Source organism: Atta colombica, unplaced genomic scaffold, assembly GCF_001594045.1.
Source record: "Atta colombica isolate Treedump-2 unplaced genomic scaffold, Acol1.0 scaffold125, whole genome shotgun sequence".
NCBI lineage: Eukaryota > Metazoa > Arthropoda > Insecta > Hymenoptera > Formicidae > Atta > Atta colombica.
The window spans coordinates 3,206,905-3,234,274 of record NW_017259212.1 but is presented as its reverse complement, the minus strand read 5'-3'; the positions used below and the strand labels follow the sequence as shown (position 1 = coordinate 3,234,274).

The window sequence follows — 27,370 nt, the reverse complement described above, 5'->3', positions numbered from 1 at the left end:
TGCTCGAGATATGCCACAATTACATGTATGCTGTTTATACAAATAGCAAAATAAAATAAACGCATCATGCTGAATGCGTCATATGTTTGAAATCATACTGATCGAAGTACTTATACAGATTTATTCAATTTCATAAATAACAATTTTATAAATGTATTTCTACTTTAAAGAACATCCTGATATTATTATCTTACTGATATGGGATTATTTTCATTCACGATTGTACAATTGTTTTTATAATTGATGTTGATGCCATCAATTTGTTTTTGCAAATTCCTATTATGCTAAAAATAAATTAAGTAAACATAATACAAATACGCAAATAGCAAATTTCTGTTCCTTTCCAATACCTCAATTTATATAATGCTCTCTTGGTGAATTATTAGTTATTATAAAGCATACTTATAAAGGACACTAGGCAGCTCAAAAATTCAAAAAATTCTGAAACTTTGTATGCAAGAATAGTTTATCCGTAACACAAAACTATTTTTAGTTCGTGTGAAATTACAGTTTTAGGAGTTGAAATACCATTTAAAAAAAAATCGATTTTTTCCTTTTGAAACGAACATCATCGAAACTATAAGAGATAAAAAAAAATTCCAGAATGAAAACTGAATGGTTTCAAGATTGAATGATACTTTAAAACTATAATAAAAAAAATTTTTTTTAATTATTTATTTTATATCCTCTCATCCCTATTTTAAAAAATTTTTTAATTTTTGTATAACGGAAATTAAAGAGCATTTTACGCTGAAAACAATGTATATTATAATTATGTTCCGAAAAATTATTTTTCAAATATAAACGTCTGTGTATACATGTTTCGTACGTATTCATTTCATACCGCGTTGGCTGCGCGAAATAGCGTGAAAGACAAATACAATACAATCTATCAGCATAGTATCAGTACAGCAGCAAGTATTGAAATAAGAGATTTTATATAATAACAACAACAATAACAATAATAATAACAACAACAACAACAATAATAATAATAATATGTGTCAAACATAAAACCAGTCAAATTTTTATAAATATAAGATATAAAGGAATATAATATATATAAATAATATAATATATATAAAGGAATGTACAAAATACTTGTGATAATTAAAAATATGAATACAAAAATTATTATTTTTATAAAATATCGTTTATTTACTTTTGTCTTTTGATAGAGCACCTAGTCCTAATGTACTTAAAAAAAAATTATATCAATTATATAATTCCGCATGAACAAAAAATAGTTTTGTGTTACGAATAAAATATTCTATTTGCACACAATGTTTCAGAATTTTCTGAATTTTTCAATTGCCTAACTTTCCTTGTAAGTCCTTGAGCATACGAGCATACGTGGCAGAAAGAAATTGGAAAACTAATATATATTTGATTTGCAAATCGTAAATCGATAAATAGGATGTTGTATGAAATTCTATTTTTTAAGGTTAAATGGCGCTAAGTTATATTGATATTCTTAACTATTTTGCAAACCGCACGATAAGATTGTGCATGGAACTCTATTTTTTATCATTAAATGATGCAAAGTAATACATTGATAATCTTGTCTAACATTTCGATTTACATTTGATAATACAGATATGTTTAACTCCCGACATTAATGTACATTAATAAGATAATTATTAATAAATGTCTCTAATATATATTGATAACATTTTCTCTAATAGTGATATATGCAACAATCTTATAAATACTTAAATTGTAATTTATATGAATTTTAATCATTTTTTGTTTATTTAAGGGGGGAACCTCGTTTAGAAAGCCAAAAAATATATGATTTTTAGGAATTTTTTTTCAGTTATAATAAAAAAATTACCAATTAAAAAATTTAGAGATGTTTTATTCATTTAAAATATTAAAAATGATTTTTATATCATTAATAAATATTAATTTTTTCTTTAAAATAGAACGATGTTTGTGGTTCCTCGCCACTGACATCTGTCGATTGTGTAACAAGATAGCGATCGTTCATTAATTTCAAACCAAAAAACCAAAGTTTTTCTTCAATTTTATATAATTATTTTCTGGATGTCCTAAAAAAATTTTTTTTAAGAAAAGTGAAACACTAATTTTTTTGCAATAAAATGATTCAGAATTTTATCGTGAAAATCGCAATTTCTTTTCAAAGTTGTACAAATTTTCTATTTTTTGCTTTTTTCTAATTTTTTAGTTTATCCAGAAGATAGTTGTATAAAATTCAAAAACTTTGGTTTTTTTTTGCTTCAAATTAATAGAACGACTGCTATTTTATACACAATCAACAGGTGAGGTGTCAGAAACATCTGGTCTATTGTTTAAAGAAAAAATTAATATTTAGTGATAAAAATTGTTTTTAATGATGAATAACATTTTAAATGATGAATAAAACACCCCTAAATTTTTTAATTGGTAATTTTTATTATAACTGAAAAAAATTCCTAAAGATCATGTATTTTTCGGCCTCTTAAACGAGGTTCCTTAAATAAAAATAATTAAAATTCATATAAATTACGATTTAAATATTGTTACATTATTATATCGCTATTATAAATAATCTTACCAATACATACAAACATTATAGCCACTTGTTAATGATTATCTTATTAAGGTAAATATTAATTTCGGAAATCAAACACATCCGCATTATTAAATGTAAATCGAAACGTTAAACAAGATTATCAATATTACTGTGCATCATTTAATGTTAAAAAATAGAGTTCCATGCACAATCGTATCATGCAATTTTCAAAATAGATTATCAATGACTCGACGTTATTTAATCTTTAAAAAATTTCATGCAACATTTTATTTATCGTGCCCAAAAACTTACAAGAAAGGCAATTCAAAAATTCAGAAAATTCTAAAACGTGTGCAAATAGAGTAGAAAGGCAAATACAATATCCATCAGCATAGTATCAGTACAGTAGTAACTATTAAAATAAGAAGTTTTATATAATAATAACAACAATAATAACAACAATAACACCAATAATAATAATAATAATAGTGTGTCAAACCTAAAAAGTCAGTCAAATATTTTTATGATATATGTATATAAGGAACACTTAATATAATTTAACAAAATACTTAAGATAATTAAAAACAAAGTATGAATAAAGAAATTATTATTTTTATAAAATATCATTCATTTACTTTTGAGAGCAGCTAGTTCTAATTCTTAAAAAATAAAACATATATCAAGTAATCAGTAATTCCACACGAAAAATAGTTTTGTATGGATGAACTATTCTATACTTGCACACAAAAGTTTCAGAATGTTTTGAATTTTTGAATTGCCTAGAATTCTTTGTTAGAAGGTAATAGATATGTTTTCGACTTGTGAAACATGAAGAATTTGAGAATAATTATGCTCGTCAAATCAGAAAGCTGTAATATCTTGAATCACGAAATTCAGAATTTAGTTTGGATAAAGAGTCATGAATGCTCACATTTAAAGTCCATTCTGCGCTATAATTGGTCGTAGAAAGTTGAGTTTGTTACTAACAGATCTTAATAGAAGACGCGCTAACTATATTGAATCATGCCTGGTATTATACCAGCGGTGCGTGAACCTGATACGCTCTTCGACGATGTTCCAGGTTGCGAATTCTACGATGCGGAGGCTGCAATCTCGCGCTCGCAGGAATAGCAGCTTGCGGCAAAGGCCGCAGCCACGTTTACAGAGGTTATAAGAGGGAAGAGACAGGTGCATAAACTGGGTATAAGTTCTGGTTAACTTCAACACCGTCGGGTTTCAGTCAGAAGTTGCAAACGATAGAGCCATAGAACCAAAAGGAGGTAATGAATAGACGGGCGTGAAGAGAACTTAAACAAAGTGATGCGCCACAACGAATAGCATTGTTCACAACAGGATATGAGAATTCATCGATTAGTATATTAAAATTTCATTCTAAATATTTATAAAAACAAAAAAGGAACAATAAATCAATATATTACATTAATAAATTTAATAATTCGATCCAATTATGAGGCGTTAAAAATGAAACATTTATCGATTTATTATTGATTAATTCACTACTTTAGTAACAAGTTTTCGTCACAGAAGAAGAATTTGATTGGCGGATGGTCGCGACACTTCGTTTAATAGAGCTCTATGTAATCGAGGTAGGTCACCGTTACCTCATTGCAATGGGTGTGCTTGTTAGAAATGCAATTATGCGAAGATCCACGTTAAGTTTTAATCCGATCCACTTTTATACTTGCGGAGAGTTTGCGTCCTGCGCGGAAAGCTTCTTAGTGATAATGCGATATCTTAAGAGGATAGGAGTGGCATTAACTGCGCCAGCCAAGGAGCGCAGAGAGGACCACGAAGACTGGATCGAAGGTCGAAGTTAAGATGCAACGGCGCTCGAGTATCACGTATATAGAAGATAACGGTAGCTAAACCACGCACACTCCATCGTAACTTACAAACCACTCTAGCGAATAGTGCTCTCTTAATTATCAAACTTTAGACCGCTCCTAATTTCTATCCTTATACCCGTGGTCTATTCAATAATATGACGGGATGCGCGTGCCAGTATTGTTCTTAACTAAGAATTATTTTTAACGTAGATTTTATAACGCTACATTAAAGTATTCAAACATTTTATATGTATATTTATTATGTGTATGTATATTAAATCATAAACTAAAACTTTTACATAATAATTAATTTTAGTTTTTAACAATATCATTCACATTTTCGTAAAATTAAATTAACTATTTTAGATAATAATTATGTGAATTTTAATTAAGTTAATATTCATTAAATTAAATTACACTTTGAGTTGATAATAGCTGCATGAGAGGTTTTAAAATATATTGTTTATTGAACACACACTTATAAGATAACAATGTAAAGATAATTTATATTAACAATGGCAATCAGTGAAATATTAATTGTGCGATTATGTTATGTAGGCATATGCTGCCTCTGCGTTAAAAAAGAATTCAATAAATTTATTATTTAGAACAGTGAAATTATCATCAATTTAATTACCTGAGAACTAATGGAAAGGAAATGTCAAGATTAAGCAAGTGAACAATTCAGGTGGACAGTTCATGATGAAAAACAAGAAGATAAGATAGAAATCTACAAATATCCTGTAGAGAAATTCTATAAGCCTCATCCATCTTGGTTATTGACCTTAATTCAAGAGAAGGCAGTCGGCATTAAGATGATTTCCACAGAGAATCGATATTTTCCAGTGCTACGTCCACTAGTGGTTGTAAGGATAGTGGTTGTAATGATGGAAATGGTATACTAGCAAGCTCCATGAAACAATATTATTGAAGTAGTTACAGCTGTATGATAGTCTGAGAAATATCATTCCTAAAATAACTAGAGAAATATTATTAAGAGAAATATTACTCGAACATAAAATTAAAAAAGGAGAAAGAAAAAAATAATATGTATGCAGAAACATACATATAATAATATGCATAAACACGACTGCGTAATAATGAATGTAAATTAAAATCTTCTTCTAAAATTATACTTCCATATATTTGTAAAAAAATTGAAGAAATATTTATAACATAATAATAATCGTTTCACATGCAGTTTAAAAATATATTTAATTAATTTCTTTTTTATTTGCAATAAAAGTTTGCTATTGTATACTCATTATTTTTTAAGATCGCCTATTGCTATGTATCTTTTTTTAAAATCCTAATTAATGATATACTGATCAAGTGCAGGGATGTTAAAAAGATTAAACGGTTCCATAATTCATTTCAAACAAACATACTTGCCTATTACTTTTCAGGAATAGAGAAACTACTGTATTTACTTATTCGTGAATTTCTATAACTGACTTCAAGCAGTGATGTTTAATTATTCACATTTCAAGAATTAAATTATCTGTGAGCGGACAAAAGCATGAAATATACAAATGTGTAATAATAATATAGCGTATCTTTCGCTGTTTTTATTGGGACAGTATAAATTATTATAACTTATCTCATTTTAATAACAATTTTTAATTACAAAAATATTATATATTTTGCAAAAATAAGATAAAATATTATAATATTCAATATATATTTGCATAGCCATATCTCCTTCTCTGGATGAGAAAGTACCTCGATGCACTTCGATTTATTATATATCTACGCTTCGAAATAGGGACGGGGGGATGAAGAGATCGTGGAAACCGGGCAGGTGGGCAATTTCCGTGGTAGCCGTCTACCGTGATATACCCGTCTCTTTCCGGTCATACCACATTTACACGCGGCCCAATGGAAATTTTGTGTTTCCTACATGTCTCTGCATTTTTGTAGCATTTTTATGCTCGTCCTTCTCCCGATGGAAACGTAAATAACCCAACCGATTCATCCCCTGCCTTGAGATTTATTCTGACACGCCTCATCAAATGGTGAGAGATGAATTGTTGATTATTACCATCCGTGAGTATACCGATTCGCGGTTGGATCGTCTATTTTCAAACGCTGTTCCATTTAGACACATTTGCATGATGCATAATTTAGCTTCGTAACCATTCTACGTTTAATTTTTAAAGCTTCAGTCAATCTAAACTTTAATTTTTCACATACGATGACACATGTGCACATACGATGCAGTTTGCCTAGATAACAGCACAACAAAAGCATTTAAAAAACGATATAACAAATTAATGGTATCGCTTCCTCATTTTAAAAATGATATAATCTAAAAAATTAAATTTTCTACAAAAAGGAAAAAAAATATTTTTCAACTTGATGTAAAATATTTGACTAATTAAATAATATCAGCAAAAATATAATCTTAATTTCTTTATCAAATTTTTATCATTTTTGTTTTACAATTTAAAAAAAAAATATCCTTTTCTACATTGATTTTTTACCATTTTTTCAAGTTTTCACATTTTTTTAAATGACATTTCGACGATTTTTACATTAAGTAGAATTCTTTTTTGATGATTAAGAAGATAATATTTACCTAATTCATTTATGTTAATAACTCGAAAACAAAATTTCTTTTAATTATTTAATTTTTGAAGAGAGCGATATGTAAATCTCAAATATCATACTAATGTAAGACCACGATTCTATTAATGATAATGAAGTTTGATTTCCCATATTTTTAACAATTTTAAATATATTTGCTTGAAAAAAAAATCATGAGGACAGATTTAAGTTATGGATCGTGCGCACGAAGATCTATTCGGCGAGTTTTTGAAACGATCTGTTTCTGAAATCCGACGTAATGTTATGCTGTTTCTCGAAGTACTGTGAATCGCTCGGTCATCCATTCAACCAGCGAGGTTGAAAAAGAGATTGATCTACGGCGGAAGTTGTGCGCGTGAATTTGAGGACATTATCTGATCGCATGGAGAAAGTAATTTATGGGAGTAGTTTAGCTGTGCGCGATAAAACAAATTCCACGTGGAAGAATGAACCGAAGAGCGCGATCAAATTCTCGAGATTCCCGGAATCCTTTATTCTGAGTTCTACATTTTAACAGCTTTAATTAACTCGATGTAGTCTTCAAATATCAACGATTGATCATTGTTATTAGAATGCGTAATTAAATTCTTTGCTGTATCAGCAATATAATTGTGTAATATTTCAGCAATGCAGATAATTACAAAATAATAAAGTTGTAAGTGCTTTTGTGAAGCTAACATGCGACAAAATTTGGAACTAATAAAATTCTATTTATTTCCTAAAAAATATAAAAGATTTTAATGTTTCAAAAGAAATTTTGAATTGAAGAACGATTAAATATAAAAAAAATCGACAATCCAAAGATATAGAATGTTAACGTTTTTGTTATATAATATAAAACTGGTAATAATTTACTTATTTTATGGGAATATATTTGAAAATGACGCTTTTTGATTCTTGTTATTTAGAATACTTAAAAAATGGTAAATTAAAAAAAATTTTTTAATACATGAAAAAAATTTTTTAATACATGATAAGTTAAAAATTCATAATAAATTAAAAATTCGCTAAAGTACACTACAATTTAAATACAAGTTATTAAAAGTAATAAAGACACAGAATCAATGTAATTTTACAAAATAATTCATGAAAATGGACGATTTGCCTTTTCCAACAAGCACGGACGAGAAAGGAAAATAGACAAAGTTTGTCTTATCAAGAAACAATGCTGATTCTCGTCAATTAATGGAATGCACGAACGAGAGATTAAATGAATTCTGTTATTTTATCATTTGTAACTAGTTGCTCTTGAAGAGCCAAGATCTTTACCAGTCGCACCGACTTCCTCTTCCGTTTACTCTGATTGTCAGAAGACAGCTCCAGCTCTTGAACTTTGAAAATACGTTGGAGAATAGCTTCCGTGCTGCAATGCCGTCAACAGTGAAATAAACTTCGTCGTTTATATCTTACTTCATCGCACATATCTTAATGTCCGTCATGCAAATGATAAAACTCTGTCGCGCATAAATACATTAGTGACAAGAAATTAACGACAAAGATATAAGATTAATGCTCCAAAATAATTGATATTGGTGGGAGAGCAGCGTGAGAAATTAAATATTTAATAAAGTTATTCACATATAAATTTAACTAGAAAGATTAGGATGTAAGAATCATAGTTCAATATCGAGACAGATTGATGTTCTTGCCACGAAATTCCCTTCGGCGGAGAGAAAATAAAGGAAAAGACACGTCCCTTCGAAATGAGATTTAAGAAAATCGAGAGACGATAATCCTATTTCTACCGCGCGCAGGCTCGGCAAAAGATTCCTCGTACAATAGTGGGTGATTACGGCAGTAGGGAGTTCGAAACCGGACTAATTGTCGACCGAGACGAGGTAATTCTCCGCTTGATTCTACGGACGTCGCGGCAGAAACCTCGTAATTGCGATCCACTTCATTTTTTCACCCCTGTTCCACCCCTTCGCGTCACGACAAATCGAATAGGCCGATTTCCATCAGTCATCATCAGGCCTGTCCAATAGCGGATAATACCAGACGCCAGACAAGACGCGCAAGTACGCGGAATTATGCGCTCGAGTTTCTGTCATGATCATAATGCTGTGCAATGGGAGCTGTCCGAAACACCGCAAGCATTACCGCAGTCGCGACGCGAATTGGAACGTGCCAGTCGGCGTAATACATCAATTCTGCTTTTACACTGCGAACAGCACTTAGCTCGGGAAAATATATGCCATACGATATCGCGTCCGTTGAAATACGTGTTCAGTAGTTTCGGGTGTCACTCGATCCGGCATATCTGAAAACGAATCTCCAGAGTTTATTGTTGTGAAATACGGTTGACGTATCGCGTTACCTGTTTTAATCACACGTTTCGCAGAATGCAGTTAAGCGTGGAACTTTCGCATTTGATGTGCCTGGCTTTCCCATTAAAAGAAAATAGTATCTACATTATAGAAACTGAAAAAAAAAAAAAAATACGAAGAGTTTTATGGAGTATAATTATCGATCATGGCGAGTTTTTTAATCGTAAAATACTATTCTGATAACAACATCTTTGAAAAACTTTAATATACTTTAAAAATTATGAAAGTTTGATTATATTCATTAAAAGTACAGTTAAAGTATAGTTAGTGCAGAAGAGGTGAGGCAAACCAATTATCTCATTGTATAAGCGAATTGGAGACAGTAATGAAACACATATTGAAAGATCTTTCAGAGCAAGATATTTCTCAAGATATAACAAAAGAACTTGATCAAAGGCAGAAATATTAAAGTCTCGTTATTTATGAATATCATGATACTGTAGTAAAATAACATACACATAAAATCAAGTTTATATTTTCTGATGCATGAAAATCTTCTGATTTTACAACAAAGTTTCTAGGATAGAGCACATATACGCGATAGTTACAAGCTCGTCAATATTGTGAACATGATCAAAGTTTAATTTATGCTTATAAGCTTCACTATCAAAAGAGTTAATCAATATTCATTGATATGCATATCAAATTACATACTATGCGAACACAAGATCTTGCTCCAAATTTTTAACAAAACACTTTCAATCTTTCCGATTTCTCATCTCTATATTTCCATATTATATTTAGCAAGAATTAGAGCACGTAAGCAGTTGATTAAAGCAACCAGTTGGTTAAAGCAAGTAGTTTTATATTACACATACGTAGATGCTATTGGTTGTACGTGGAATCTTCTACTATTGGGAATACGGAAGAGAGAAGGCGTCGTTTCGGAATCCCCCTTATGCCGATGTCTGCAGAACGTGGGTATCATGTAAAAGCATTCCGGCGAAACTAGATTCTCCGCAGTCATAGCTTATTTAGGAAGCGCGAGGTCGCACTCGAATAGGCATTTCGTATTCAAAAAAAAAAGGATACATCGGATATCTTTTGTTAAATTTAAAATTCAGGAATTTCATCAACTTTCAGAGCCAGCAATCCACGCATTACCGTTACACAATACTAGTACGATATCATTTGTGATTTTTGGAATCGTTGCGATTGGAAATTCCGGATTCCCATATAACGACAGATAAATGGCTATTGCATTTTGTACGGCACCTTCATGAATATGCAGCTGCATTGTTATCTGCAGAATTATAGCTAGCAATTTCTATAGCTATGCAAAACGGGCTATCTTGATAGAACATCGCTTGGCAAAGATATCGATAAGTAATGCGAACATATCTAAACGTATTTGCTGTTTATACAAACCTACTAACATATATTACACGCAAATAGTGCTATATGTATATATGATCCACATAAATGTTAAATAAATCAAACATGGTTTTTCCTGAACAATATTATTCATAACAGCATATTTTTTTACATAAAAGCATTAAAATTGAAACTACCACTGTACTAAGTATTTAACTTTTTGACGAAATTACGAGAACATGGTATATTTTGTCAAAACAATACGTTTGAACAATTGAAAAGCTACTTAAGGAACATTATCGTAAAGTTGTTTCTACCATCCTGCTTAAATGCAAAATCATTAGAGCAGGTCTCCAGCTTTTGCCCGAGCAATAGTTACGAAACAATGTGCGAGTAATTACAAGTCTACTTATATTCCACAATTTTCGATACAATATGTTGCAAATATTTCTATTAAAAAACGCACCTTTTTTTACTACAAAATATATTAATAACATAAACAAACAAAATTTATATTTACATTCAATGAAGATAGTATAATCACAAGCTTGAATTTAATCTGTAAATAAATGTATAAATCTAATCTATAAAATTAAATCTTATTTCTAAATTGAATTATTCTTAACTGAATAAATATACTAAATAATAATGAACAAAATTTCTTTTTATCAATTCTTCTCTGTAAAATGTAAAATATAATCAGTTATAATTAAATTTTTTTTAAATTTGAAAAATTTATGTATGTAAAAATATATGTTAAAAATTTTATGCTGCAAAATCTATACATTTGAAATGCATTAAAAACAAAACAAAATTGCATTTGATTGACATTTTTAGCAATTCTTTAACATTTCATTTTGTTTGACATTTCACATACTACTGATTGACATATTGTTATTTTTTATAAAAATAAAATTTTTTATAATTTTCTTATAGCTCTTTTTCTATTTTCTGAAAAATATAAATTTTGGACAAAATGCATTTTGAAAGCTCATATATTCTGCTCCTCATATATTGAAAATATTCAAAGAATTTAGAGAAAACAATTTTCTTTTATAAATTTATTTAATAAGAAATTTTAAAATTTAATAATTTAAAAAATTTAACAATTTCTTTTAATGAAGATACCATAAAGAATGCTTATCGGTATAGCATCGATGTAAAAAGAATAGAGGAATTTTGACAGAAATTGAATTATGCCATCACCTGATGTTAATATAATTTGCATGTCCATTATAGTAGCGTGTTAAGAGAAAAAAGGACGGTTCGCTGTTGCGACTCGTAACGCGCACACGATTATACAGTCAGTCGTATCGAATGTTACCATTTTCTGTCTGAAGTTCCTTTAGCATATCGATAAAATTAAATATTTATAAAATTAAATATTATTTCAATAGTAAAAAATTGCATGTTATTTCTACTTTTAGGATTTTCAATTTTTGAAATCTAAAATATATATTTCTGTTCATTAACGCTAAAGAAACGACAGAATGTAATAAAAATAAACAATGTGTGCTAAAATTAATTCCAGAAAATCTGCTCTTTACAAGCAAAATACACGCGTAATTTTTTTTTAGCTGTAATATATAATCTTTCCATCGAGAAGGAGCTTTTCTGCAGGAAAACGTTGGCAGAACAAAATGAGGAAAAATCTAATTAAAGTACGCGATACGAAATATCAAATACACAGCAGAAAACTTGCCGACCATTCTTCCTAGTCATGCTCTCTCGCTTCACATACTGACGTAAACCGTAATCCGAGGTAAATGCGAGATCCCATGCGGGCCACACTAACGCAAAATACGAGCATGACGTTTCATTGAAATGATATTAATTTCAGAACGTGGAATCGATGCGCGCGTATATGTATACGCAATTGAATTCTCGAATTACATCCAGAAAGATCAAATGATACTTCGCGATGTGATGGCAACTGCTATAATTGCATACGCGAAGCGAATTTGCTTCAGTATGCTATTCTTGATATCGTAGAATGCAAGACGCCGCCGCCTTAGTTCGAATTATGTGAATTGATTTCGTAGGCGGTTTGGTTACGTTTATTACCCTCGATAGTAAGATACTGCACACAGGTATCTCTGCTTGTGATCGAATGTATGCTCAAGTCTTATCTGATACAAAGCCACATGCGAATACGGCGCAACGGTTGAACATCTTATACGCTGCGGTATGATCAACCGTGTTCCTTTACCATACAATTAATATGCATATTGTACAAATGACATGGGCGTGCGATGCACAATATGACGGATAAGCGTAAGGGTGAATCAACCTTCAAATTTTTGTCAGGCAAAATTACATCTATGTGTGTCCGTGGATCTTTCAATTTATTGTTATAAAATAATTGTGTGTGCCACTGACAAAGCAATTTTGCTGAAGAAGCTAAAAATTTGGCTAGATGCAGATCTGAAAATAATTTGTTGGATCATCAATCTTAAGCATGACGAGCAATACTGCGAAATGTTTTGATTTTCTAGCTAACCAATTTTGTCGTCTTATCTAATTGTTTTGATGATCTAGCAAAATTATTTTTCAAATCTGTATCTAGCTAAATTTTTCTCTAGCAAAATTGCTCTTTTAGTGTAAATATTTAGCGTAAATATTTCATAAAATCATTTAATGGATTTAATATGTCTTTTGCGCAGTAATGTTATAAATAACAAAAGGTGTGTGATTTCTAACTGCGTTATAGTCAGATAAGGCGACAAAATAATATAATATCTATTATAAAATATCTATTTTCTGTAGCTGTGTTTCGTATAATAAGCCTCATATCGTATATAACATACAGATACAAAGAAAATTTATACTACAAATAATACACAAACATAAGCTTATATTTCAAATTAAGAAAGAAAATGTAACAAGATCTTTATTAAAAAATAATAAAATATTTATAAGAGATTAATTAGGTAAAATAATTTTAATGAGAAAAGCTTTAATGTTTTTTTAATATGTTTTAACTTGCAGTCTAATAAAAACAAACATAAAAAGTATCAAATGAAAGTAAGAGTTCTTTATATTTGATCAGTTCTATCAAAGCGCAGTGTTTGCATTGGCGTAATAATTTACGCAACTGCCGTGTTTATGTCAAGGCAAGCTAATTAGTCGAGTAGATAGAGTTGAACCGACTATAGACATGAAAGAGCCTTGCTCGCGTCACGAATCCATTATGCAAGACATTGCAACCCTCACCTAACGAACTAATTTGCTGTACGTCGCAAAATGGAAAAGACATAAAGATGGAATAAGGAAGGACATGGGTAAAACTACATCGGATGCTTCCCTATTGCTAGTGCAAACAGATCTTGCGTGACAGTATAAAACGAGGTAAATTGAATCGACAGATTGAAAGCACAATGACTCAACCACACTTATTGTTAAAAAGATTTAAGATCAGCTTTGAGAGAATCCATTTTCTACACTTTTTCATGCATGAAATTTCTTTCAAAGAAATCGAAAATGAAGACAATCTTATTGAAATTTAAATATTTTTACTATAAACGGTAAACGAAATGTCTTAAGACAATACTGTAAATATAAATACACAGCCGACATGAGTCACTAAAGGCTTAATTTAAACTAGATCTATAACGCTTAAATATTTTCGGTATGAATTTTAGTATAACATTCAGTATATATCCTGTTTTATAAACTGTATGCGTATTGAAATCATTTTCAATTTCTTGAAACGCAATCACAACCCGAATTGGGATAGTAATATCATAAATTAAATTGCAATTTAATAACGTTAATAAATATCTTAAAAAGATGTACATAATTTGATGCTAATAAGCATCTTTTAAAGTTGTAAATAATTTATTTACAAAATAATAATATCTCAGACGGGATTCGAATTCGGATTTCTTGTATTACGAGCTGACATTCTCTTCTCAATTCGAGATTGCATACAATATTATATTATTTATAATTATAAACAATATAATATTATCTATAATGTTATAATCTACAAATTATGTAAAATGTAATGTAATTGTTTCAACATGTTGTTTCAATCATGAAAAATTATCCTGTTAAGGTAAATATATATGAATATATCTTAAAAAGTTCAGTTTAATCGATTCAACGTCGAAAATAATTTAATTATATTTATCATAATAAATAATTTAATTATATTTAATCATAATAATGTTGTTGGATCTTTTCTTAATAATTTGCGTCATCTGAAAAATCTTCTGACTTGGTTAATCCTGCGCCTCACCCTATTGCTGAGAGGGTGAATTTCCAGACGCACGCGTCGCAGCGAATTCGTAGCAAATTGTGCAGCGCGAGCCCTAAATAAATTTCACGTCGTAGGGCTTTGTACTCTAACGTGACAGGAAATTTCTGTGGGCATGTAGGTGTGTCAGGGTACATGCGCTTCTAGAGAATGTTACGAGGTATTTCGGGCAGATGCTCTTTTGGCCTCGCGAGCTTCGAAGTCAAGCGCGAGACTGCACGCTTCAGTAAACTAAGATCTACACGCGATGATAACCGGTTCATTCAATTTGTAAGTCTTTGTTTGTTAATCATTAATTTGATAATGTTTGATGAATCAGTATTTATAATTTTCTTATAATATAACTTTTGGATATGTAATTCTTTTAAAATAAATATTCTAAAAATATGCTCAATTTATAAATTAAATACATATAATCAAAAGAGAAAATTCTATAATTAGATATGTAAAATATTAATAAAACCATATAAAATTAAGTTTTCTTTTACATCAAGCATCAATGAAATCATATGCAATTATACGCCCATATGTTCTACCGACACGTGTACCTATCCGCTTAAGGACAATCCACTTTAATGTCTAATAATGATTTAATAAACGTCAATTATCTGCTTTTGATTACCATAGTACTAGTATAAATAAATATATACTTAGAGATTATTCTGTAAAATCATGTATTGTATATATTAATCAAAATCAAAAATAACATGAAAAATTGTGAACAAATCTCGAATAACAGATATTTAAAATTTTAAATAAACATTATTGCATTTTTAAATATTGTATTTTTTTATAAATAAGAATATGATTGATTTACAATTTTTACAATTTTGTAATCACCAAAAAATATACAACGCTTTTAAAAGACAAAAAACAATCTCAATATCCAAGATATAGTGTTCTTTATCATCACACAAGCACGAATTCAGTCGTATAAAATTTATGGAATTGTCGGTGGTAACGTATGGTCGGTATATCGCTTTACGTGTATAACGTGTATTATGTAATATATGTGTGTATATGTACATAATATACAATACGCGTCTTTCATAGCGTATATTAAACCACCGCTCGACAACCTAGCCGCCACCTTCGCCTTCTTCGATCTGGCACGATGTGATCTACACGTGGCAATATTGCGCCACATGCCGTGAATTCTCTCAGAGCCATTTCGCCTAATCGAGACGGCGCCGTGGCGGTACCATGCGCCACTCGTGCTTGCGATCGTCGAAGTAGCCCCATAGCTAGTGATTATTAAAAGGAGGACGACAGAATAGAGATTTGAGCAAGCAACGTCACGTTACGCGTGCGCGCGCGCATGCCGCAAGAGGATTATAAAAATATTAAGACGAAAAATAGTCATCTGTCAAGAATTGAATTTGTGTAGTGTATTCGATTTAATTGCATAAAGATATATCCGCTATAATTCAGATGTAAACAAATTTATCTTTTTCAGCATAGCGCGATTTTAAAGATCTCTAAATGTCACTCAATTCTCGTTATAAGTTTTTATTTTATCTCGATTAATAATCTCAAGACTAGGAAAACTAAAAAGATATTAGAACGAACGATCTTGTATATCATCTGGCTGACGTCTTGAATGCACAAATCTCATGGTTTCATCGTACGTGCGTGCCATGGTCAACAGCTGCAGCTATTTTTGTTGTTATTTTTCCCTTGATTTGCTTCAAGAGTCAGAAGAAACGAATATTTATTTTTAAAAAGTTAAGTTTTTGACTCAGCAGAAACTCTATATTAAAATATTATAATATCACATAATATACGGTAATCGTAACATTTATAATAGATTTCAATTTTTTTACTTTCGTATATTTTTTTGCGAGTTTCAAATCGAAAGACTTAAAAAAATAAAAATAATAAATAAAAATAAAAAATGTTTATAATAAATGTTTATAATAATATTTAATAAACTAATTTTTAATAAATGTGTTTTCATATATATACGGTCTAAAATTAAGTTTCTTATATAATAATTTAATAAATATTTTAATTTTAGTGTTATTAAACTCAAAAATTTTACACGTAAAACAGGATATATTTCATCAATTTTTATCTCAAATGCGCATAAAAATTTAATCTTCTAAGTAGCTATATCCAAAGTAAGAACCTGATGTAATATGAAAAGGAAACATTCGTTACGTTGACCGGTGCCTCTTCGATCTTAGCCAATCCTATTCTCATCGATCGTACACGGGCCATAATCCTCTTATTAATTCGCCGCATGCATTACAGATTGCGTTACACTCGCGTAGCTTAGAATAGTCTAGGTCAATCCAGAATTCTAGGATTGACAAAGATTATGTCAGCGCACTTAGATATCTTTACATCGATAAATACCAGCTGAATTAGTAAATACGGCGCGAATTTATTTGATAATTAATGACATTATTCACGGAATGTCACATATATTAATAAATATTTATTAAGCGCACATGATAATTATATATATGAATAATACAAAAATCTCTACAACTTCATATTCAATGCTGATTGATATTATGATAGAGTCGCTCATTCAAATTAACAAAAAAGAATGGAGAAACTAACCTCGCTATACAATAATAATAGCATGACCACCAGTCATATAATCTCGACGATACGTTCGATGTGTTAAGTTAGAAAGTTAATCAAATGTTCAAAGATAGTACCGTAAATTCTTCTCTGGCTAGCGCGGAAAACAAAATTTATGGTCCCACATAGATCGATCGCCTGTCTCGAGACCAAATGGAGTCTGAAATTCTTCCGTAGACGACTAAAAAACAAGATTTACGGTAATTGGATTTTGTAATTCCATCATTCTTGATTCTAAACTAATCGAAATCTGAAATTTCTTCCGGACTAGGCAAACCCGATTTACGGTAATTAAGTTCTGTGATTCAATCCAGTGAGTCTAAAATAGAACGCAATGGAATTCATTTGAGTACGTGTTTTAAAAAAACAAATATCAAAATTGAAATGTGATAGGAAAAATAAAAATATCTTAAAAGTATTAAAAAAAATTTTTTTTTAATTAATAAAAATTTGAGTCAAAAAGAGAATAATATAAAAGGATAATTTCATTGCAATATAACTTCAATTCTTTCCTTAAACTTACGAAACACGGCAATAATTAATTTGAAGTCCATTATAAACTTAAAATTCATAAGATTAATTCATATATAAAATTCCTAAAAATCTTAAACTGTGAACACATAAAAATTTATGATTAAACATGAGCATTTTATTCGTTTGACTAATTAAAGCAAGTAATCTTTACGAAAATCGATTTTAATCAGAAAGCTTATTGTATTTTTTTCAAATTTGCGATGCATTTCCGATATTATGAATCTTCGTCCCGTCCAGTTCGCGGCTCACTGATGCTGTTTATTCTATGAATTATGTAAGAGTTTATAGTTCACCCAACGGAGGAACGATAAAAAGCTCTACGACCACATTATTGCGGGATGTGCGATGAGATGCACTTTCGCACAGCAATCTTGTATCATATTGAACAGGTAAAGCCCACCTGGGTTCCAAAATATAGCTATCAATGTAAAAGGTATAAAATTTGATGCAGAAATGACTGATATTTTTAAATAATTCACTTTGTATTCTTGATACTCTCTGTCTCTCTGTCTCTCTGTCTCTCTGTATCTTTCTCTCTCTCTCCCCCTCTCTCTCTCTCTCTCTCTCTCTCTCTCTCTCTCTCTCACATCTCTATAATTGAGTATTATTAAGTCCCAAAAATAAAATTAATATAACTTGATTTATTTACAACTGTTAAAAATTATTATTGACATTTTCATTTCCAATAATAGCTTCTAACAACTCAAATGGATTAAGTTGCAATAATAATAAAAAAAAACATCTTAATAATCATCATATGCTATTGAATAAGTTCTTTTTACAATTTCTTATTATCTCTATTAAACTAACAATTAATTATACTCCTTGAGAAGTATCATATTAAAAAAATGAATCTATGTTATTATTTAACCAGATTAAATATTTCTGTAAAAAGCCGATTACAAAATAACAAAAATCTTTATTTTGTTATAATAAAATTGATTTCTTAAATACATAAATATACTATATGTTATTCTTATTATATATAACTTATTATATTTTGTTTGCAAATATAAAAATCATGCAAAAAATGTAATGATTAAATAAATAATGTTTTTGATAAAACCGATAATATATAATATAAACATTAAAAAGTTCATTAGCAAATAACTATAATAATTAGAATAACATTCATAGCAATAATACATAATTAACGCAAACCAGTTTCTCGATAATACTTCGTTGAAGTATATATTCTCTATTGACATATAATTACATTTTTAATTTTGTGACAATTTTAGCGTCGTGATAATTATGTTAACAATGATATCGCAGAGTAGAAAGGTAATATTAATAAATCTAACATAATTTAAAAGTTAACATTATTCAAGTTTACTAAATGAATGACAGTACATCGAAAACCTTTTATCGCAGTTGTTCATCCCCATTATCGTGAAGATTAACGTTTCTATGAGATATCGACGTAAGCAGGGATCAACGAAGTTATAGGTCACGTCACTCACTATACTTGAAATTTGTACGAAACATTCTCGCTTCTCTCATGGTCGATTATAAGCAGAGATGCGAAAAAATTACTGTTGCCCACGTATCTAATACGCACGCACTTTTACATGAATTTTGATCGACAATATATTTAAATTCTTAATGATTCTCACATAATACATATACGCAAGTTAATATTAATTATTAAAGAAACAAGTATTTTTTATAAGCAATATGAATATTATAGTAATATTTTTATTGATAAAATTTATAATAAAATATATAAAGTCTTTCTGTTCCTTAGTTCCGATAAAAAAGTAATAGATTATGATAAAGCATAAACTCTCGGACTTCAATATTCGATATTTACTGCAGCTAGCTAGAATGTAATTTGTAAAAAAAAAATATTTAAATCAAATGTAGGTTTATGCGTAGTATATTTTCGAAATAGATGAAAAGGATTTCCTTAACGATCGTACTGCGCAAGTAGTATTACTCCTATTTATATTTCGTTATTAAGTTATTCTTGCCTCCTTGCAGAGAAAGCTTTTAAATGACGGAATACGACTTGCACGGTGCCAAGCGTGGCAATCGATGCTCAGGCACGTTCGCCGAACCCAAACCACCCCAATCTGGCCGGTAGTCGCCAACCTGACCAAACAACAGTCTCCAGATCCCGTATAAATTAAAGCAATTTGCATGTCACGCGCGCTCACGGGTTCTAGACACGAAATTTGGCGCGGTAGAAACGACCAAGACCGAATGTCGTTAGTCAAACAATCTAACCATTTCTGCTGTCTGGTCTCGTACACGCAGGAAGATATCGCTTGAAATGTCCACTCGCAAATGGCACATGAAAATAGAAACCAAATGTGTAACGAAATGTAAATTCATCGGTTTGCTTATAAATTACACTACATACGTAGCGAAACAATATGTACAACTTTCGTTAATTAACCATCGATATTTAGCTAACTGTTGAAACATTACATGATTTCCGATATCCGTTGTTTCTGTGAAAATTATATTTATTGTAAAATATCTAATGCAACATAATAAGTAGTAAAAGTTAAACAGAGTCAAAATGTGGGAAATATTGTATTTATGTTATAATTATTATTGCAGCATATGCTTAAAAAAATGTAATAATTGTAATAACTGTAATAATTGTAAACCATAAATAAATTTAAATTAATGTGTGTAAATGTAAATTAATTGATAAATATCTGTTATAATCAAGGATCATTCTTTCGCTTTAAGCGACATTTCTCCCCTGAGTATTGCACAGCCTCATTTTGCTCTATTCCGCCTCGTTATATGTTAACTCTCCGTCCATGCACGTCGTATCTGTTAATAATGTCACAGGCCGACCTCTGAGCGCTCTCTCTCTCTCTCTCTCTCTCTCTCTCTCTCTCTCTCTCTCTCTCTCTCTCTCTCAAACTCTCGGCACCTCCGACACCGGTGGCGCTTACAGGATGGCGCTTGAAACAACCCTGCGGGCCTCACACGGACTGCGTTACGTTCCATTATGCACGCCGGTCGATTCCGCTCGAGCGATTTAACATGCATTAACTTGTAAACTCGCGACTTGCCGTGTATTCGATAATGCAGCCGCTACCGACACCGTCGCCACCCGCGCGCCGCTGCGTGGCGTTGGGACGCCTTTTACGAGGGGCATACACCACGGACCTACTTCCCGCGTGTCCCACCAACATTGACATTCTACGCTGCGTTCCATCTGCCACCCGGAAAACTCCCCAAGCTTTTGATAATACATTATTAATGAGTCGAGAACCACGAATCTCGATTCTTTCGAATTCGGAAATCCGATTCTGCACCAAAGAACGGGAATAATATTTAAATAATCATTGGTCGTCGGCGCATATGAAGTGTTCGGAACTAAAAACTCATGACTTTTCTCCAAGATATTCATGATTAAAAGATTCCAATGAAAAACGGATACTGATTCTTGATTTTTACTTAAGGTTATATTTTCCGGTAAATATCGTAAATAATTCAAAATAACAGAGATGAATTCAATCTAAAAATATATAAAAAACAGCCTCTGCGTTGTTAAACAAAAAATTCTACTGAAAATGGATTGTAAAATACATCAGAAAATATAAAATAATGTAAAATATATATTTTTTATTTCTGGTGCATATGCAGTGCGATGCGTATTACGTGTCATATCAATCATTTTGCACAATAAAATGAGACTGGGATAAACTGACATAAATTTAATAAAGAGTTGTACATTTAGATGTAATATTTGTATACATATATCCGGTACTTTTAAAGAATTATTCTGAAATTCCGTAATTGTCATTTCTCTCTTGTAAAGTACATTAAGTATATTCCGTATTATCAATATTTTGCAAACCAACTACATCAAATTCTATTCAATTTAAAGCTTCAAGGATGTAAACGCTTTGTTTAACATCCTTTATAAATTTCTTGTGATTGTATGGAGCATTTTTTACAAGGAGCTCAAAGGGACGGCAAAGCAATCTCTTCATAAAAAAAGATGAGCAAATGTACAAAGTACATAAAATCTATTCAGTCAAATTTCAAGCTGCACAACTATGTTAACGACTCTTGTCGCTCTTCACGATGAGATTGAAAAAGTTACTGCATTCCCCTGGGCGTCGAGCGACAGAGTAGTTGAGAGGGATGTTAATCGACGGCTCGGACAGGACGCAATTCGAACATTTGGGAAGTAGACGAGGAAGGAGGTCGGCGGATAGCAAAGGATGAAAGCACGCGGTGGAAAAGGGTGGTATACGGAGGAAACGAGGCGAAGCGGTGCAGTGGCCGCATAAGTGTACGTTGGTATGGGTGACCATTCAAATGGAAGCCTCTCTTGTCGTGCCTCTCGTTTTCCCTGTCTTCTCACTCACCATTCCCATCCCATTTCAAGTGGTCAGCCTTCGGCAATCGTCCGGCACGGTGGGCGAACGCGCGAGTTGCAATCTGTCCCTCGTCGAAAATCACCGCGGAAACAAAGTAAAAGCTCCCTCCGGAACCTCATACTATAGAATCCCTAATCGAAACTACGAGTCGTGGCTCGCGGACTACCTGCACGAAGAATCGAATGGATAATCGATAGTCGTACTAATTCCATGCAAAAGCGAAAGATGCATTGACGCGGACACATACCGGTAATCACAGCACCCGTGCAAAAACTAATTAAATACATTCTAGCAATATTGGAAATTCGTCGTAGTATTGTAATGTTGTAAGATTCAAATGAGACAAGTGGGCTTTTCCGTAGCAATTCCACTGTTTGTAATGAATACCAATTGCAACAAAAAGAGAAGTGCAAATAATTGGAAAAAAAAAAACTCTCAAGGAAAGTCTCGAGGAAAGAATTTATATACATACATAACACAATCAAAATAAACATGTTCCCTTCATTTGTTATAAAGTGCGTTATTAATTTTGCTTTTGATCTTTTTTCAATATTCTTTATATATCCTTTTAAAAACTCCATATATTATGATATAGCAATATTTAACATGAATATAACAATAATTATCAAACTGAAATATAATAAATTACTTAATCTAAAATTATTGAATCAATTCAAATTAAGCTAAAGATACAGTGAGTAATATTTCAATTTGAATAACATTGAAATCACTAATTAAATTCTAGACGATGCTTAATTCTCACACGAATCAATCAATAGAATCAAACGAGAGCCAAATTTAAAAGTAACATAAAATTTCAACTAGTTACGTCGATCAATCATAATTGAAACTTCACTGAAACGGCAATAAGCTTTAGTAGTGGCACATTCCTGGAACGATTAAAACTACAATTTTCGCAAAGAATGAAAATTAATTAAAACCTTTCTGATCTCAAAATGTAATATTCCATGTATTATGCGCCATGGAATCCAACAAAGGTATTCAACATAATGCTCTTCGCATAAAGCATCGTTGGTAATTAATTAATCAAGAATATCTTTTGAAATTTGACTGATGTCCTTTTGAATTAAAAAAAAATTTCTATTTCCTCGAAACACAAGTGCATCTCATTCTAAGAGTAAGATGCAAAATTCTATAATCAAAGATCGAGAGAAGAAGTAGCCAACGATGGGGCTCATTCAGTGAGATATTATTCTTGCAAGATAACAGTCACGACTCGAGCGCTCTCAACGAGGACCATCGCGGCTTGCAGCCGCAAAACTATTTTCCGATAACGACCGACACTCGCTTGGTGGGATACATTTGTTCCAAGCTCGCACCCTGATTGCGCGGGACGCCCGTTTTCCCCGGATGCATATTTTATCCCGCTGACAGATTTATTGCCGGCTGGTTATTCGGCCGCGCCAGCTTCTTTCTCAATTTTATTGTTTTTATTTTGTATATCTGGAGGTATCATGTCTCACTATCATACTGCGCGACAGCCGGATGTGCGTAGATGTGTATATTATCGAACTATTCAATATTGAATATTGATGCGTTGTATTATAATTCGCGAAAGGAGAAATTAATTTAATAAATAAAAATGGGAAACAGCAAAACTCAAAAATATCAAAAATATATTTTAAAAAATGAGAAAATCCAGACAAATAATATTGTTTGATGAAAGACCAAAACAACTGTTACATTATATAATTTCAAAATTATAAATCTATTATAAATCTCAAGAAAAAGGAAGTAAATTTAGATAGCATATTTTTTGTCTAAAATTTAAGTCTGGATACCTACATAAATATTTGGAATTATAAATACTAAGTATTACAAGTAGAATTAGATAAAAATTTGCTATCCTTAATTATTAAATAGAAATATGGAAAAGAAGCTTTTCATCTTAATTAAAAATTTAATAATATTATTCTGTAATCTCCAAGTTTGGTCTAGTAAGTAATGCCAGAATTCTATAATTTACCGTTACAGACTGCCATGAGAATTATGATGCATGGTTGTAGAGAGAATTTCATATGTTCCAATGTTTTCTCTCAACTTTTCCGCCACTTCAACAGAGATATATTATTCCGTAACGAAAGTACTTCCTCGTCGCGTTTTCTTTTCTAAATATCAGTAGCATTACATTAAGCAAGAACTTTTTCACATATCAACGGACATAAGATATAAATGTACAAATGAAATATTGCTATCGAATTTAATTCTTTTCTGACAGTCACTTCTGCTATATGACCTAGATTTCGATACGCACCCGCATGTTACAGGCAGTCGGAGTTTCATAACATATATTGGCTATTGTGAAAAGTGCACGGATGTACATGTATATGTTTACACCGATAAAATCTTAAATTCTAGCCAACCTATCAAGGCGGTTTCAAAAAAATTCAAAGAAATTTCTATGAAATCCGACAAAAATAGTATTCTCTTTAATTATTACGCGCAAAAAATATCAATGCTCAGAAATTATAGAATTACGTTTATCGAAAATTTTGTGAACGTTTCAAAAAATTTATTATAATATTATTATAATAAATTATATAAATATTATAATACAAGTCAATTATTCTTATCTAAATTATCTTATAAAGTTCCGTATGTATATGTTGCAACTTTAAGATGTCAAAAATTAATAGCATAAAAAAATAATATTTAGGAATAATTAAAAAACTCCATATCTTAGACAAAAAGTATTTTCACATGTACATGGTCCAATAAGATTCTTATTTTAAGACAAAAAGTACGAAAATGTGATTTTTTTATAAAATTATTACATTAGAACACACAAATAAAATTTCATTTTAAAGCAATTCATTTCGCATATTCGTATTTGTAAAAGTACGAATAGCTATCAAATGAAATGAAAGAGTTTAAAATTGTTTTCCCTAAAATACATAAGAAACAACAAAGTATTTTCTAGTTTTCGTTACGAACGTGTCGGTAATTCTAACTTTGGACAAACGAAACTGAGCGAGTCGCAATGGTTGCACGTATATCCCTCTATTGCAGAAACCCTTTCCAATCACCCGGACGGTGCCACATACGATCCTTACGTGCAGCGATCTACCAACTGCCTTGCGCACGTGCAAACCATCCTCATATATAGTGTCCTGGTTCATCGAACGTGGAAAGGATACGAGATGGTAAAATCACGGAACTATGTGTCCAATAACGGATACAGACATTTTCCACGGCAGACAACCCGCGTGTGACCCAAATGCGTCTGGAAAAGTTACGAAAAATAGAAACTTAGAAACGAAAAGTCATGAACAGATATATGAAAAAAGAAAAAGAAAAAACATTTTGCAAAAAACATTTATTTTGTGGCGAGAAAAATTGCGGTTGATATCAAACGCAGAATTTATAATATAATTTAAAACACAGCGTCGATAATTATTTTTGAATGTTCTGCTGAGCAAGTAAATTGTTTCGAATGACAAAAAGTGTGATTCAATAGAATCTTTTAATTCAGGAATAATCTGCGTCCGCCGAAGCGTTTAAAATACTTTCCAAGTTCCACAAGATATTTCAAGCATAGCGTTTGGCACATCGTAAATTACATTCCTCTCGTTCACGTACGCAAGTATTGATTATAGAGGTAGACTCGTACATTCAAGCCCACTTTGGTTGCCCAAACACACCCTTCGTTCACAATGTTCCGGCCACTCCCGATCGTAGGGATACTGAGTCTTCTATCTCTACCAAACATTGTGATTTGCTCAATGTATCATGTTTACCATGCGTCGCGTATCGTGAAGTTATTTATGGGGTTACCGGTCCATTTTTTCAAGTCCGAAAATAACCATTGTATTTCTCTTTTACGGGCAATGTTTATACTCCCCACATTCATCATTTAATTCGAACAGTTTCGCCGTATTACGGTAAAAAATGTAAACTTCTAAAGGATAGTAGATATGCGAGTCATACGAGACAATGATAAATGTTACGCTTAAATTTCAATATATATTGGCTGACTATATTTCATTGTATTTTTGTATTTTGAATGATTATCAGACATTCGGGATGACATTTTTATCGTAAATCTACTTTTGTTATATCTGATATATTAAATATATTGTTGATCACAAGCATATTCTTGGAACATACATTTATCGCATCCGTAAAACTGAAACTTTAATTTAACAAATGTTAGCCTGATACAAAAACGATATGACATTGCAATATATTTTACGCGATATTTCTAATTCCGGATTTCTACTTCCGTTCGATATTGACCATGGAAAATGTATACATAGTCCGAAATGTCGAAGCGTACGTGACTGTACAAAATTGGTGCGACAAATTAAATTTTTCTCCCTTCTTATGTAGTCTCTCCATACTATTCATGGAGAAGAAAAGCCGAAAGCTTAGTGGTGAAACCGAGGGAAATGCATGCGCGTGATTGGCGAGAAAGGGTGAGTTACGTACATACATAGAGAAGGTTCCAGCATGTTTTATCGCTTGTTGGGCCGAAATTGGTAGGATATTCGGTATAAATTCACCTTCGATGGCGGCATTATTTGACGTTGGCGTAATATGTGAGAATATGGCGGCGAACCGCAAGTACGGAATGACGTCGAGCTGGAAGAAAAACTTTTTCGGAACGAAAACGCGTGGGGTGGATTTTTATCCGTTCATGTTACGACGCTCGGCTACGGAGGAAACGGTGGGTAAATCGAATCTCGACTTTGCGCCCTCTCTTCGCGTCCTTTGCCCGGTTTCCGCAGCCACAGCAACGAGGAGCAAAACGGCAAAGCCGGCTTTAATTACTTTTCGCGAAATAAAAAAGATCAAGGATACGCTTTGGGCCGCGAAGATTGAATTTTAATGTATCGCATTGGCAAGAAAGCCCGCAAATCTCGAATTCTAATTCTAAATCATGATAGAACATTTCATTATTCGTACATAGACAGAAAAGCTGCAATATGTAATCTCTTTAAAATTTTTGTATTAAATAAAAACTTTTTATATTAAATTTAAAACATTTCTATCATGTCTGATTTTATATATACATATATATA

At 31.3% G+C, this 27,370-nt stretch overlaps 1 protein-coding gene across 1 annotated transcript in view; it reads right to left on the bottom strand.

Moving 5' to 3' along the window:
• The window catches only part of LOC108694830 (leishmanolysin-like peptidase), a 286,628-nt gene that overhangs the window by 152,169 nt on the left and 107,089 nt on the right, over positions 1-27,370 (bottom strand). The gene's annotated exons all lie outside the window — the stretch shown is intronic.